Genomic DNA, 17,624 nt, shown 5'->3' with positions numbered 1-17,624 from the left:
GATTGCATCCCAGTCTTCTTTCCTAGTTGTCAATAATCTAGGTAAAACTTGAATCAGTAATTCTGGTAATTCTTTACATTTATCTCCAAGACCGGTACCTGGTACTCGTGCCTTGTCTTCAGCTTCTAGAGCTGTCCAATCGATCTTTTTCTCTCCCACCTCCCATTCCTTTTCCTTTAACTTTTCATACACCCCTGCGGGTAACAGGACTTTTAACATTTTAATGATGTCTGGGTAAGTGTATTCTCCCATACGGAGCATGTCTTTTAATTCTCTATGGAACCCTGCTGGATCTTTGTCATGACAGGGAATTAATTTCTTCATTTCAAGAAGTTCCATCTTTGAAATCGGAGTGTATACAAACACTCGTTGCATTACGCCACCCGCCCCTTGGACTGGGTGGACTTCTCGTAACGGATTCTGTCTGTCTATGTAGAATGATTTACTTTCTGGGGGTGAGACATGAACAAAATGCGGGTTCAGGAACGTTCTGTATTTGTGACGCTGTTCTAGAATGACACTAATTAAATCGGTACCTAGACCTCTCCATCTATACTGGAGTAACTCGTTCAGGACATCGTGTAACGGGCCTGGATCAGAATGTTGACCCTCATACAGAGTAATGAGGTGCTGGATCATATACATACCCACCAGTCGTTGCTCGGCTGGGGGCAATTTCAGAAACATTTGTGCCACTATTTCGTCTGGAAAAGTGGTAGAATCAGTAATCCATCGGACTGCTGATCGGGCTAGTTCTTGTTCATGCATAGTACTTAACTCACTGTAACCAATTCGTGATTTCAGAATGTGATCGGTAGCTTGAAATACTTGTTCTAGAGAACCTTGTTCCGGTGCTGGATGATGAAAAATAGACTTGTGTTCTAGACGTAAATGGCGATCTGGAAATCTAGATTTTCCTACATACGCTATTCTGGCGGGATTCTCGTTCTCCTCTTCAGGATCAGAGATACTTTCTTTCTCGCTTACTTGTGCTGCTTTACGCTGTTCGTGTATCTTTATTATTTCTTTACGAATTTTCTTGTACATACTCTCCATAGCACCGACGGTCTTGTGCTTACCCTCGGCTATATTATCACTCCACCTTGTCAGGATTCTCATTTCGGCGGAATCTTTAGACGGGTAATCTTGTTCTCTTATTAGACAATTTATCAGGAACTTTAATATCATGAGCTGGATCTCGGCTTTCCTTTGAGACATAGTCTCGCTAATACTTTCTGGATCATCCCCTGTACGGATGAAACGATATATTCTGTCTAGATCTTCTTTCATATTCGGTAAGGTGACCAGATACTCGGCCACCTTTCTTACGCGGAATGAATATAAAACCATATTATCCTCGCCTGGGACTGGATCATAGACACATTCGGCAAGGGATTTTCTTATTTCTGCAACAGACTTATATCTAGGCGTACGCTGTGATGCTTGTGCATGTAATTCGGCTAACGTTAAACGTTTGTGTGGCGGCGGGGTTTGAGGAGGACCTCCTCCCGCGGCCCCTAAACTAGAATCGTCGACTGACATTCTTCGTGCTGACAGGGTCGGTAATTGTAACGTGGGCTGGACTTGTATGGCGGGCTGGACCGGGGGTACCGTAACAGGTACTCCGGTGTCTGGAGGAGCGGGAAGTGCCTGATTTGCAGGGACTGGTGGAGCGCGAACAGGATTTGCATATTCTGGGACTGTGTCGTCCAAGTAGGACGAAATAAAAATATCAGCTGCGGTCGGTTTGTGACGTAGCTTGGTCGGAACTAATGGTGGCGGGAAATTACTGGATGCCTCTGGGGTCGCTTTTGACACACCTTCGGCAAGAAGAGGATACATACCCTTGATGAGGGCATGTCTCTGTCTGTCTGACTGTTCGGCTTTGACTTGTTCACCTATCTCGATTAATTCTCTTTCTTGGGCTCGTTCCTGGGATTCTCTACTTAACTCTGACTTTCTGACTTCCTTTTCGGTTCTTCTATGCGCTTCTTTACGCCATAACTCGATGGCATCTTTCTGTGACTGTCTGGCTTTCTTTTTCCATAATGCTTCTTCTACTCGCATGATACATTCGGCATCCCATGTACCCGATACGGGCCATCTATACTTTTCTTCTAACTGTTTGGTATACTCTACCCATAAATCTAGATACATTATGGCGCTTATGCCATGTTTCTGATACATAAAGTGACCTGGACTGTCCCTAGGTGGGACAGGAACCGCTTCCTCTAACAGACCCTTTCTAGTTTTTATCTGACGTAACTTGGAAAAGAGCGGCATGACTGAACTGTAATCTGGACACAATACAATACACAATAAAAACACGAAATCACATCACACTCATACCACAACATTAAAAATACATGAAGAACATTTATAAATAACAGTTCGAACAGAATATTACCTGGAATACTGAAAACAGAAACAGAGCAGAATTTCTCGAGAACGGAACAGACTAGAGTTACTGGATGCACTGCTGTAACAGTACGGAACATACCGGTCCCATAAAGGGACGCATCAAGACCCGTATCCACCTAGGTGAACACTTCGTTTGTGAGTCTGGGCACCACCAACCCACGGACCAGGAGTCAATTTAGATTGGTCCTGTCTAGATACTACCCCAGCAATGGTACTCACCGGGCAGCACGGAACGGAAGGCCTCGGACGGGACTGGACTGCTACGACGACGGACTTCGGACTTCAGTTACAGGTGGGCCTCCGGATACCTCGGACCTTGGACTCTCGGCTTGGGCTCTGGTCGGGACTCGCCGCGTTCCTCCACCGTCTCGTTCGGATGCTGGACCGCCTCCTCCGTCTCCTCCGTGGGCCTGAGGGATACTTGGAGCAGAAATATCTGCCAGTGCACGGTATGGTTCCGTCACGACTGCAGAGGGTCAGGGGGTCGGCGTGGCTTCACCGACGCGTGGGGAAAGGGCAAGTCCCTGTTCGGGCGCCATTATGTGGTATATAAATAAATAATACCGGATCTATTTTTGGATGAATGAATGAATAACAGATAGCTCAATAAAATAAGAGTCAAGATTCGAGGTAGTAGGAGTTTCTGCAGGTTTATTACAGCATAAGGACAGGATCAGGACAACCTGCATAGAATGACCCAGCAGCTGCTGGGGCCGGGTCTGGGATGAGCGCGCTAACTTTTAATAACAATACATTGACTTATATACATAGCGCAAACACATAGCATTACATTGCAGTAGGCGTAGCAGTGGGTGGAGCAGAAGGCGTGACGCGTAGCAGTCGCGAAAGATAACAGTAAAAAGAGGTGCAACTGGGAGTATACATAGACATGTGATGCAAACGTAACAGATTATGTCATGAAATGGGCGGAAACATAGGAGGGGGCTACCTAAGGAGCCGGGACCTCTAACCTAATGGTGCGCGAAAACTGGCAATGACGTATTACTAGGAGAAGCTGGGGGCTACGAACTCTGTGCTAGGAGCAGAGACTAGAGTCTGGAGGGTCGGAGCGACATGTACCTAAACCCTATCTGGTATCTGATGTTTAGGGAACATGTTGATATAAACTAGGGGTCATGAGGGGAAAAGCTAACTTGACTCTAAGACTGGACCATGCATTATTCTACATGTAGTGCGTGATGAAGAATATGAAATGACCATTAAATACAGTATTTCTCTAACGTGGAGACGAGAAGGCTAGACAATGACGGAAACTATTGATGCAGTTCAGTAGCTCAGGAATGCAGAAGAGGAGGACTGAACTGATAACTGGAACTATAACATACTTTTGGCAGACTCAGAGGCAGAGCCAAGCTGCACCGGGCACTGCGAGGCAGGAAGTAAGTGAAGGGTCGAGGATACAGGTGGGGGCTGTATCGCTCCTCAGCGAGGCTTTCAGGAGACAGGAGCTGAATCTGATGTCCGGGCCCTTTTGAGGCCTGGAAACGGGGACTTTACAATGGAATAACGTGCACACTGAGAAACGTGGCAACATAACTTTACATAGGCCTGATATTCGTAGTATTCACGAGGACTGGAAATTAACATACCAGAGGTGGACACAACTGTAATTGCGTCATTAAACAGACATGGGGAATAACATATGCATATTGGTCATGCACACATAACATATGATGGATGAGGCGTAGGGACACAGAACATGGCAAAATTTACTTTTCCACAATATGGTACTTCATATTTTATAATGAGCGTTGCGAGGTTATGCTACTGTATGATGAGGTGTATCAGTTTGTCACATGGATGATGTCAACAGTGATGTCATCAGTGATGTCATTTCAAATGTCATCAGTGATGTCAGTGACCATGTCATGAATGATGTAATATGTGACATCGTCAGCAGTGGATTGTGTGCGCGTGAGTTATAGTTAGTACAACTGACCAATTGACCAATGTTGAATTTAAGCACGCACTTCATGTTTTGTTATAATGTTAAATTTGATTTGCTATCCTTAGTTCTGTGCAAATCACTTAATCCTGCCACGTTTCTTTAAATTGCCAAGCGCCACGTAGCCGTTCCCACGGCAGTGTGCCACTTGCTCTTCAACTTAATGCGATGTCGTTTTTCTCGTGTAAGTAGTGTGTCACGTGCCCCATGCAATGCAAAAGTAATGATTTCGGCAATAGTGTATTTTAGCACGGTTTCCAGCTCTTATACCGCCATAATCTTACCTTGGTAGGCGATTTTTCTAGGCAAATCACTTAATCCTGCCGCCTTTCAGTTTGTAAGCATTGAGTTCACATGTAATCGATTGACTAATGTTGTATGTTACAACGCTCTCCATGTTTTTTATTAACGATAAACTTGATTGCTATCCTTAGTTCTGTGCAAATCACTTACTCCTGCCACGTTTCTTTAATTTGCCAAGCGCCACGTGGCCATTCCCGCAACAGAGTGCTATGTGCTGTTCAACTTAATGCGATATAGTTTTTCTCATGTAAGTAGTGCGTCACGTGCCCCATGCATAGCAAAAGTAAAATTTTCGGCATTAGTGTATTTTAGCATGGTTTCCAGCTCTTATACCTCCAATATCTTACCTTGGTAGGCGATGTTTCTAGGCAAATCACGTAATCCTGCCGCCTTTAATTTTGTAAGTAGTGCGCCACGTGCTGCTCCTCCCCATGCAGTTCACATGTAATCAATTAACCAATGTAGTATTTTACAATGCTCTCCAAGTTTTTTAATAACCTTAAACTTGATTTGTCCCCTGTTCTATCCCACTATACAGATATCTCAACCATGAGACGTACTGGTCGCCACAAGCTGTTTATTCCTGCCCAAGCACTATACAAGATGGTGGTCAACCACTCAACATACCAGATCCACTGACTGCTGTCCATATGCTATCAGATCAAGGCCAGGAGTTTGTAAATGAAGTGAATGACCAATCTCGGCCTAACATTTGTAAAATGCAATGCTATTTCCTATTTTCCTGACAAATATAACCTCTGATGATTGCTTTTCAACCCCAATCCTATTGAGAACAAATGTTTTTATATACATTAAAATTAATCTAGGACATATGTACAACATATACATTGTTAACTCTTTTTTCAGTTTACATAAATCAGCAGCAAATTGCCGAGGTTAAAAAAAAGTATATCCTCCTGTTCCAGCTGATTACACCGATGTCTCTATTATGGCATTCACCAGTTGTCTGAACCATGGATATTCACACATTTTTAACAGATAACGTTAAGATAAATACTCTCAATATGAGTAGTTGACGAAGTTAAAAAGTAACAGATATAAGTACTTGTGGGATTTTTTGTATCAGATAATGTCCAATTCACACTTGTATGGATGAGTCTGATACAGGGTGGATCTCTGTATAACTAATGGATGATTAGGTATTAGGATGGCATACAAAGTTCCCAACCTTCTTACTTTTTCCCTTAAAGGGTTCCAAATTGGGGACAAATATTGGGCTGTGCTGTAGAGGTTGACGGTGTTGCTCCACTAGTACTTGGGCCTTCTCATGAAGCAGAAGGAGCCTCTCTCAATATCCTTAACTCTTCCCTTCGAAAGTTGACCAGATTCTTAGTCTGCAAGTCCTTCCGCATACTTGCAGTTCCACACCAGTACTCTTTATTGGGGTCTCCTCTTGAAAGCAGTCTTGCATATCCAGCAAGTAACAAACCAAAGCGGAGTTCAAGTTGTGAACTCTGTTGGCCACAGTGTTTACAAAGGGTAACAAAGTGGGCTAGATATTCAATACTCCCAATTAAATTCATTAGAAATAAAAGAGCTTATTTACAACCTCATTGAACCAGTTTTGCGTCACTTTCCACATGAGAAAAGTAACACAAAAGTGGCACAAGAGTTTTGTAAAAAAGCTCTAAAAAATATTGTCCTGTATAATAACTTCATCTCGCACCTAATTCTGTCTCATCTGTGAATCATTTTAAAGAACTGTTTATCTGTAATATAAATATGACGCACTAGGCACTTTTATACAAACACCATTTGAAGGCAAGTCTATAACATAAGTGAAATCTATCAGGTACACTGCACACATTAAAAAAATAGAAAATATTGTTAAGTGTTACTATTACTAAAATATTGTTAAATGTTACTTACTTACTTAATTTTAAACGCTAATTTTCTCTTTTATTTTGCAGATTAACTAAACTACTTCTATTGGAGTCCATATTATATGTTGTTTGTTATATTGTTTTGTTAAAGTTATGGTTCTAGTTATTTATTGTATTGTTTTCATTTAGTTCATCACACAATGTTGCTAAAAAAAACAGCAATGGTGTTCAACTTCTCAATATACTACCTTTTCCTATGTTTTGTTATTTTCAATCACGTTCTGATAACCAATAAGAATCATGCTTTCAAAAATCAAAAACATGCACCCTAGTTTTCTCTGTAGAATGTTATCAAACAACCAATAATTTATTTTCTGTTTTCATTTCACTTTCCCCCAAACTCCCTTTGTCTATTCTAACATATGCCAAAGGCAGAAATGGAACTACTCCAAAATATTTTGTCTACAGATTGAGAAAGCTAGGAAAAAATATGAATAAATCTGTTTCTACTTTTCTCCGAGACTATAGAATGGTGTCCATATATTACAACAATCTGCGTTTCAATGTGCATGGCATCTATAGGAGAGATGCTGTATATTTTACAGATGAAGGGAAAAGAGTCTTGCTCATGAACTTTAGACTCTGCATTCGTACTTACTTGGAAGTACAGAAATATCTCAATAAACACAAGGGCTCTTTTTCGAGCCACCCAACATCTATACACATAAGCTTGATGTATATCTCAAAAATACATGCTTCTTTTTATTTGGCGGCGAAATGCGCGCATCCTACGCACATCCCTTGACTTTAAAAAAAAAAAGAAAAATACTATCTTACTTTTTTGGCCCTACGGGTCCTTATTTGACCCCCTGAGCAGGCCTAGAGGGCCAGGGTGTGTATACCCTACCCCGTTTTCACATGTTCCACACATATTTCAATGACTTTCTCAGTCTCGCTTCTACCGAGGCACAAAATGGCTGCCAACAGTTCCTGATTTCGAATGTTTACAACCGCTTGACAGCCAATTAGAATTGAGTGCTTGATCGGGACAGTGCACGTATCCTACAAGGCCAATCCTCGCACAATCCGCGGATCCTCTGCGCAAATAGATATATAAATGACTTTAACTGTAATTTTCAAAGAAACTACTAAACAGATTGACACCAGATATGCCAAATGCAAAAACAACAGGTGATGGACAGAATGCAGAACAATGTCATACATTCACCCCAGTACACAGATCTGGGGCTAAATCCATCGTTTTCTTGCTCACTATGCCATTCCAGTTTGGACCCAGCTATATGCAAATCAGTCTTGACCCTGTGCCTCATGTGAACAGTCCAGCCCTAACTGGCAAGCCAGGTCCTCCCTGGACTGGAAACAAGCATCCAAGGACCGGTTTCAGGCTTTCAGCCCTCATCAGCCTGGATAGCTTGATTCCAGTGGCATGGAGAGCACGGGACTCACGTCTGAGCATACCCGTCCCACTCGGGGAGACAAATGCAAAAACAACAGGTGATGGACAGAATGCAGAACAATGTCATATATTCACCCCAGTACAGAGATCTGGGCCTAAATCCATTGTTTTCTTGCTCACCATGCCATTCCAGTTTGGACCCAGCTATATGCAAATCAGTCTTGACCCTGTGTCTCATGTGAACAGTCCAGCCCTAACTGGCAAGCCAGGTCCTCCCTGGACTGGAAACAAGCATCCAAGGACCGGTTTCAGGCTTTCAGCCCTCATCAGCCTGGATAGCTTGATTCCAGTGGCATGGAGAGCACGGGACTCACGTCTGAGCATATCCGTCCCACTCAGGGAGACAAATGCAAAAACAACAGGTGATGGACAGAATGCAGAACAATGTCATATATTCACCCCAGTACAGAGATCTGGGCCTAAATCCATCGTTTTCTTGCTCACCATGCCATTCCAGTTTGGACTCAGCTATATGCAAATCAGTCTTGACCCTGTGTCTCATGTGAACAGTCCAGCCCTAACTGGCAAGCCAGGTCGTCCCTGGACTGGAAACAAGCATCCAAGGACCGGTTTCAGGCTTTCAGCCCTCATCAGCCTGGATAGCTTGATTCCAGTGGCATGGAGAGCACGGGACTCACGTCTGAGCATATCCGTCCCACTCGGGGTGACAAATGCAAAAACAACAGGTGATGGACAGAATGCAGAACAATGTCATACATTCACCCCAGTACAGAGATCTGGGCCTAAATCCATCGTTTTCTTGCACACCATGCCATTCCAGTTTGGACCCAGCTATATGCAAATCAGTCTTGACCCTGTGCCTCATGGGAACAGTCCAGCCCGAACTGCCAAGCCAGGTCCTCCCTGGACTGGAAACAAGCATCCAAGGACCGGTTTCAGGCTTTCAGCCCTCATCAGCCTGGATAGCTTGATTCCAGTGGCATGGAGAGCAAGGGACTCACGTCTGAGCATACCCGTCCTACTCGGGGTGACAAATGCAAAAACAACATGTGATGGACAGAATGCAGAACAATGTCATACATTCACCCCAGTACAGAGATCTGGGCCTAAATCCTTCGTTTTCTTGCTCACCAAGCCATTCCAGTTTGGACCCAGCTATATGCAAATCAGTCTTGACCCTGTGCCTCATGGGAACAGTCCAGCCCGAACTGCCAAGCCAGGTCCTCCCTGGACTGGAAACAAGCATCCAAGGACCGGTTTCAGGCTTTCAGCCCTCATCAGCCTGGATAGCTTGATTCCAGTGGCATGAAGAGCACGGGACTCACGTCTGAGCATACCCGTCCCACTCGGGGTGACAAATGCAAAAACAACAGGTGATGGACAGAATGCAGAACAATGTCATACATTCACCCCAGTACAGAGATCTGGGCCTAAATCCATAGTTTTCTTGCTCACCATGCCATTCCAGTTTGGACCTAGCTATATGCCAATCAGAAACCGGTCCTTGGATGCTTGATCCTTGTACTGGGGTGGATGGGGTTATTGTATGACATTCTTCTACATTCTGTTCATCAACTGTGTTTTTTGCACCAGATATGCCAAAGGCACAAGTCAGAACTGAGGACTACCCCTCTGCCAAATTTGTGTAATTCCATTCAGCCGTTCAAGCTGTAGCCCTGGCTAAAAGTCCTATGGGAAATTGCATAGGGAAAACACATTTTGGGACCCCCTTTTTTCTCGCTCCCCCGCTTCACCAATCACCCCCAAGAAGAATCATCAATCGACGCCAAAGTTATTGCCAATAGAATGTTGCGGATTTCGAGTGAGGCTCACCTTCTTTGTTTTGGGGAGTGTCGAAAATGTTGTTTCGGTTGGTCCTGCCAACGAGCGACTCACCACCACAAGAGCGCCACCATTGCCTGCCTCGGACGACTGTTTGTAGCTCGTGAAAACTTTCATAGGGCAATGCGGTGCCGCCAGAGACTTTCCCGGTATTGGATCCCCTGCAACCTCTGAAAATGGGACTGCTGGGGGAGTAGCGACTTACTGTTTGGAACGATATTGACACTGTGCCCACTGTAGGGAAACTCACACACCGAGAAGCGGAACCACATGTCCCACAATGCATCTATAAAATCATCCACTGGAGGATTTAAATTAAAGCGGACATTATTTGTGGAAAGCAGTCGGTGTGCTTAGGTGTCTGGCCACCTTTGAAAAAGTTCAAGGTAGAACGAAATTTGTCAGGAATGCCATGCTGAAAACACCACGAATAAAATGAAAAACTGAACAACAAGTAATGCTACGAGTGAGGCTCACCTTCTTTCTTTTGGGGAGTGTGGAAAATGTTGTTTCGGTTGGTCCCACCGACGAGCGACTCACCAGCAGAAGAGCGCCACCATTGCCTGCCTCGGACCACTGTTTGCAGCTCGTGAAAACGTTCATAGGGCAATGCGGTGCCGCCAGAGACTTTCCCCGGTATTGAATCCCCTGCAACCTCTGAAAATGGGACTGCTGGGGGAGTAGCGACTTACTGTTTGGAACGATATTGACACCGTGCCCACTGGAGGGAAACTCACGCACCAAGAAGCAGAACACATGTCCCACAATGCATCTATAAAAGCATCCACTGGAGGATTTAAATTAAAGCGGACATTATTTGTGGGAAGCAGTCGGTGTGCTTAGGTGTCTGGCCACCTTTGAAAAAGTTCTAGGTAGAACGAAATTCGTCAGGAATGCCATGCTGAAAACACCACGAATAAAATGAAAAACTGAACAACAAGTAATGCTACGAGTGAGGCTCACCTTCTTTCTTTTGGGGAGTGTGGAAAATGTTGTTTCGGTTGGTCCCACCGACGAGCGACTCACCAGCACAAGAGCGCCACCATTGCCTGCCTCGTACCACTGTTTGCAGCTCGTGAAAACGTTCATAGGGCAATGCGGTGCCGCCAGAGACTTTCCCCGGTATTGAATCCCCTGCAACCTCTGAAAATAGGACTGCTGGGGGAGTAGCGACTTACTGTTTGGAACGATATTGACACCGTGCCCACTGGAGGGAAACTCACGCACCAAGAAGCAGAACACATGTCCCACAATGCATCTATAAAAGCATCCACTGGAGGATTTAAATTAAAGCGGACATTATTTGTGGGAATCAGTCGGTGTGCTTAGGTGTCTGGCCACCTTTGAAAAAGTTCTAGGTAGAACGAAACTCGTCAGGAATGCCATGCTGAAAACACCACGAATAAAATGAAAAACTGAACAACAAGTAATGCTACGAGTGAGGCTCACCTTCTTTCTTTTGGGGAGTGTGGAAAATGTTGTTTCGGTTGGTCCCGCCGACGAGCGACTCACCACCACAAGAGCGCCACCATTGCCTGCCTCGGACCACTGTTTGCAGCTCGTGAAAACGTTCATAGGGCAATGCGGTGCCGCCGGAGACTTTCCCCGGTATTGGATGCCCTGCAACCTCTGAAAATGGGACTGCTGGGGGAGTAGCGACTTACTGTTTGGAACGATATTGACACTGTGCCCACTGGAGGGAAACTCACGCACCGAGAAGCGGAACCACATGTCCCACAATGCATCTATAAAAGCATCCACTGGAGGATTTAAATTAAAGCGGACATTATTTGTGAGAAGCAGTCGGTGTGCTTAGGTGTCTGGCCACCTTTGAAAAAGTTCTAGGTAGAAGGAAACGCGTCAGGAATGCAATGCTGAAAACACCACAAACAAAATGAAAAACTGAACAACAAGTAATGCTTCCTATTAGGACAGTATATCACACTAGCTGAAATACGTGGGGCGATTAAACACATGGCCCGGAACAAGACGCCGGGACCCGATGGGCTGCCCATCGAATTCTATGCTCAATATATTGATAAACTGGCGCCCGCCTTACTGGAGGTATACCGGGAAGCAGAGGCGAAGGGTCACCTGCCGGGCTCGATGCGTGAGGCCTTGATAATCCCTCTCCTGAAGCCAGGTCGGTCAGAGCTGAACGTGGCCTCATATCGGCCATTATCCATGCTCTCGGTAGATTACAAAATCCTGAGTCGCATATTGGCGACACGTTTACTGCCACACATGACTTTTCTGGTTCATATGGACCAGGCGGGCTTTATTCCCAAGAGATGCACGGCTATGAATATTAGCCGCTTTCTTCGGGTTATGGCGGAACATCAGAGCGACGAGAGTATGGCGGCGGTGCTCTCGGTGGACATAGAGAAGGCATTTGACAGTCTGGAATGGGCCTTCCTCTGTAGATTTCTGATCCGCTTCGGACTGGGTGACAGATTCGTGAAATGGACAGCGGTGTTGTATTCTTCGCCCGCGGCTAGGGTGAAATTAGGCAAGGTGATATCTGGGCAATACCCAATCATGAGGGGTACAAGACAGTGGCGCTTGTTGTCCCCACTGCTGTTTGCGTTTGAACCCCTGGCGGCACAGGCAAGGTTAGGACGGTTATATGGAGGACTGGTGCATCGGGGCAGTGTACACTACATTTCTCTGTATGCAGATGATCTGCTCCTCTTTCTCCGGGAGGTTGATGAGGATCTACAGGGGGCGATTGCTATGCTGTCCAGCTTTGGAGGGTTTTCTGGTCTTCAGGTAAACTGGACTAAGACTTGCCTCTTCCCAACACGACGGAATCTCCCTCTGCCTGCCAAGCTGGGAACCATTAAACAGGAACCGTTGTGCATCACTTATCTGGGGGTCCGGATCTATCATGCGGAGCAAGATCTGCTGGAGGGCAACATACACAGGTGTATTAGAGCTTTGCGAAGCTGTATGGGGTTTTGGTCGACGCTTCCTCTGTCGGTAATGGGCAGGGTAGCGTTGCTCAAGATGGTGGCACTCCCCAGGCTATTATTTTATTTTCGTACTCTCCCGATCTGGCTGCCACCGAGAATCTTTCTGGAACTAAGATCGCTGATGGTGGGTTTCATCTGGGGCAGCGGTAAATGACGTGTAGCTCTGGCGACACTGATGAGACCCAGGCTGGAGGGTGGCCTGGCAGTGCCGGATTTTGAACTCTATTATTTGGGAGCCCAACTACAAGTTTTGACACAAAATATAGCACGGGAATACCGGGGCCCGGAGACTGTCTGGGGGAAAGGGATCCCACAACATGTGCAGGCCTATATAGTTTTGCAGCAAAAGATTGACCTGAGGCGTCTGACCGGGGAAGAAAGAACCCTGAGACTATGTTGGAATAGAATGCAGCGGAAGGCGGGAACTCCTCGCCCGTATGCACCGGAGATCCCACTGGGCATGTTGACGGCGCTGCCACACGGTGGGGACTGGACCTAGCTGGCGAATTGGGAACAGTTGGGCATCCAGATGGTAGGAGACCTGTATGTAAATCAGTAGCTGGTGCCCTTCCCGATGCTGCAGGAGCTGTATGGGCTGCCGGAGGGAGACTTTCTGATTCATGCTGCGGTCACGACTGCAATCCAAAAGCACCGGAAAACGGGGAAAGTGGAACCGGTGATGACACTTGCTTGCCAGTATATTGTGATGGCGGCGGGTACGGTCAAAGCTGTAACTTGCCTCCACTCTAGGCTGCTCCGGGAGGGCATGCGACCCCTAGATGCTCTTAAAGCGAAATGGGAAGAAAGCATAGGTAAGGAGATACCGGAGTCAACTTGGGAACAGATTCTTAAACGGGCATGTAAAAGCACTAGAAACGCTCGTCTCTAGCTAATCCAGTACTTTGTGCTGCATAGGGCCTATTTGACAACGGGGAAGATCCGTAAATACTTCCAGGTCCAAACTGCAGCGTGCACGAGATGTAAGGAGGAGGGTGTTGAACTAGAACACATGCTGTGGTTTTGTCCCCGAATGGACGCCTACTGGGAGGAGGTAGGGGAACTCTTGAACACGATCACAGACAGACAATTAGATTATGACATGGCCACCTGCTTGCTACACTGGTTTCCGCATATGGCTAAGACTAAGGTAACCAGTAAATTTATTGATTTGGGGCTTTTGTTGGCTAAGCGTGAAATTACCTGGCATTGGAAAGCCACAGAAGGTCCATCGTTTGGGCGATGGAGGAGGGAATTCTGTAAATGGGCAGGCTGTGATAGTGTAGTGAGGCTTCGGCAAGCTACCCGCTCAGGTAATGTTAAAACGATAGAAGTAGCTCGAGCATGGGAAGCACTGGTCCAAACCTTGAAGGACCAACAAGTAACGGATGAAGAGGAGTGAGTTTCCCATCCTTGTGATCAATACAAATAACATATGGTTTTGCTAGCCAATTGGTAACACCATTGAGATTGCTGAGCACATTTGTGAGCGCCCACACCACCATTCATGTATGGGGGGAGGGAACTGAGAGGGAGGGGGGAGCTGAATACGAGGGAAAGGTATTCCTGCTATTTGGGATCGGATAAGATAGCGATTGCACTTGATGATAAGTTAGATGTTGTACCAGTTGTGCTACGTTTTCAGGAAAAGGGCTAGGGCACGGAATATGAGAGCAGTGACATCAAGGGATAGTGGGATGTATCATTCCATATCAGCTTCCAGGGATAGTTATGGTTTCTATGTTAGGGTAATGGGAGTAACGGAAAGCGGATGTGGGAATTCTTTGATGGCCGGACGTGGTTATAAATACATGGAGTACACGCGCATAACACGTTTTGTTTTCTTGCCGCCCGACCTCCGGGTTGTGGGCTAAATGGCTGTGTACTATGACTTTTAAGGCATCATCAGTACCAAACGATGTTTATGTAATGTTGACCGGCATACATGTGTACAAGAACATCGGCAATAAAAATATATTTCCCAAAAAATAAAACAAGTAATGCTACGAGTGAGGCTCACACCATCAACTGAGCCATCCTCAGGGTTCTGAGTCAGCAGGTCTGGGAGAGGGTCACTCTCTTCCTCCTGCCCCTCATCTGTAGCCATGAGCAAGCCCATGTCTGCCCTGTCAACATATGCTTTCAGCCTGTTAACATGGAGCACCCTGTGGGGGCTCCTGGGAGTTCCTAGGTCCACCAAGTAGGTAACCTCTCCCTTCTTTTCAATGATAGTATGGGGTCCAGACCATTTGTCTTGGAGTGCTGCTGGGGCCACTGGCTCCAACACCCATACTTTCTGTCCAGGCTGGTACTCAGTCAAGACAGCCGTTTGGTCGTGCCAAGCTTTCTGTAATTCTTGGCTAGCCTCAAGGTTTTTAGATGCCTTCTCCATGTACTCAGCCATCCTGGAGCGGAGACCAAGTACATAGTCCACTATGTCTTGCTTGGGCTTTTTGAGAGGTAACTCCCATCCTTCCCTCACCAAACACAGGGGTCCTCTTACAGGGTGCCCAAACAACAATTCAAAGGGGCTGAAGCCAACCCCCTTTTGTGGGACCTCTCTGTAAGCAAACAGAAGCAGGGTAGAAGGATGTCCCATCTTTGCCTGAGCTTTTCTGGTAATCCTTTGATCATACCCTTTAGGGTCTTGTTAAATCTTTCAACAATCCCATTGCATTGTGGATGATAGGGAGTGGTGAACTTGTAGTTGACACCACATTCCTTCCACATAGCTGTTAAGTATCCTGACATGAAGTTGGTACCTCTATCAGATACTACATCCTTAGGAAACCCCACTCTGGAGAAAACTCCAAGTAAGGCCCTGGCCACAACAGGAGCTGTTGTGGTCCTAGGTGGAAGTGCCTCTGGGTACCTGGTGGCATGGTCCACCACCACCAGTATGAATCTGTGCCCAGATGCTGTAGGGGGATCCATTGGACCTACAATATCAATCCCCACTCTTTCAAAGGGGACCCCCACCACAGGAAGTGGTATCAGGGGGGCCTTTGTTGTTCCACCTGCTTTGCCACTGGCTTGGCAGGTTACACAGGAGCGACAAAACTCCTTTGTATCTTCAGACATGTGAGGCCAGTGAAAGTGAGAGACAAGCCTGTCCCAAGTCTTATTCTGGCCTAGGTGTCCTGCTAAGGGAATATCATGGGCCAAGGTAAGAAGGAAGCCCCTAAATTGCATAGGTATGACCAACCTCCTGGTTGTACCAGGCTTGGGGTCTCTACCCTCTGAATAAAGGAGCCCATCACCCCAATATACTTTATGGGTAACTTGAGCATTCCCAGCAGCCTCAGCAGCAGCCTGCTGTCTGAGGGGTTCAAGAGAAGGACATGTTAACTGAGCCTGCCCCAATTCTGCCCTAGAAGGTCTCCCTGTCCCCAGAAACTCAACCAGATCAGGTTCAAGCTCTTCAGGGACAGTTCCTTCAGGGATCTCAAGATCATCTTCCTGTGAAGGCTTATCCTCAATTGTAGGCAGTTGGGAAGGCACAGCCTTTACCCTCCTGTTCTTCTTCTTGGAAGGTACTTGGTCCATTGTTTCAGGATCCAAGACCTGAGGTTCAGTGAGGCACTTTTTGGCCTGTGACCTGGTAACAGCAAGGACATGTGATGATATCCCTAACATCTCTGCATGAGTCCTGTACTCAACTTCTGACCATAGAGAGTTCTCCAGGTCATTGCCCAACAAACATTCTACAGGGAGATCAGCACTAACCACAACTCTTTTTAGGACAGTTACCCCTCCCCAGGAAAAGTTAGCATGTGCCACACTATGTGTAGTAGTGACATTGCTGGCATTGGTCACCAGGTAATTATCACCTGGTAGGTATTGTCCAGGGTCCACAAAGCTAGGTGTCACCATGGTGACCCTGTATGCTTGAGCCACTTTTCATTAATCAAAGGCGTCTGCCTGTACTTGCCCAGATTACTGGGACTGACAGTAGTGGACAAATCAATCTCCACATCACAAATCAGAATAGCCGGTGTAGGGGTTCTGACTAGGCCGGAATCTCCCTCAGTTCCCAAGGTGATACCTACTACCCCCTTAGTTTGTGGACCAACACTGCTGACTGTACTATTGGGTGCAATTGCCTTAGGGGCTGCAGTGTTAGGGGCTCCACCCTTTTTACACTCACTGGTCCAGTGAGAGGTGTTTATACAAGTACTACACCAGGGTCTCCTTTGACCTTCTTTCTTCTTCTTCTTGGAAGTTTGGGACCCACCCTCAGTATTAGTTTGGGGCCCTGTTGAAGACTTCTGGTCTTTAGCTTTCTGCTCCCCACCCTTTTGGTCTGTTTTCTTTTGGTCACCACCCTGGTTCTGGTTCTGGTTCTTTTGCTTAACTCTGGTTCTAACCTATTTGTCTGCCCTCTTTCCCAATTCTTGGGGAGAGGTTAGATCTGAGTCAACCAAATGTTGATGCAACTGCTGGTTCTGACAATTATTTAAAATGTGTTCTCTCATAAGCAAATTGTACAATCCTTCATAGTCTGTAACCTTACTTCCCAGCAACCAGCCCTCCAGAGCCATAGTGGCACATTCAACAAATTCAGACCAGTCCTGAGTCTGTGTCTTCTGGGTGTCTCTGAACATTAACCTGTACTGTTCAGTGGTTAAGCCTAACCCATCAATCAGAGCACTCTTCAGGACCAGGTAGTTTCTAGAATCCCCATCACTAACTGTGAGGAGTCTGTCTCGGCCTCTACCTTCAAAGGAGAGCCCCAAGATTGCTGCCCACTGCTCCTGAGGGATCTGCTGTACTCTTCAGGCTCTCTCAAGTGCAGTCATCCATTTGTGGATATAATCCCCAGCTTTGTAGGGGGGCACAAT

The sequence above is a fragment of the Lissotriton helveticus genome, chromosome 8 (genome assembly GCF_964261635.1).
Source record: "Lissotriton helveticus chromosome 8, aLisHel1.1, whole genome shotgun sequence".
NCBI lineage: Eukaryota > Metazoa > Chordata > Amphibia > Caudata > Salamandridae > Lissotriton > Lissotriton helveticus.
Note: the sequence above shows the minus strand (reverse complement) of the source record.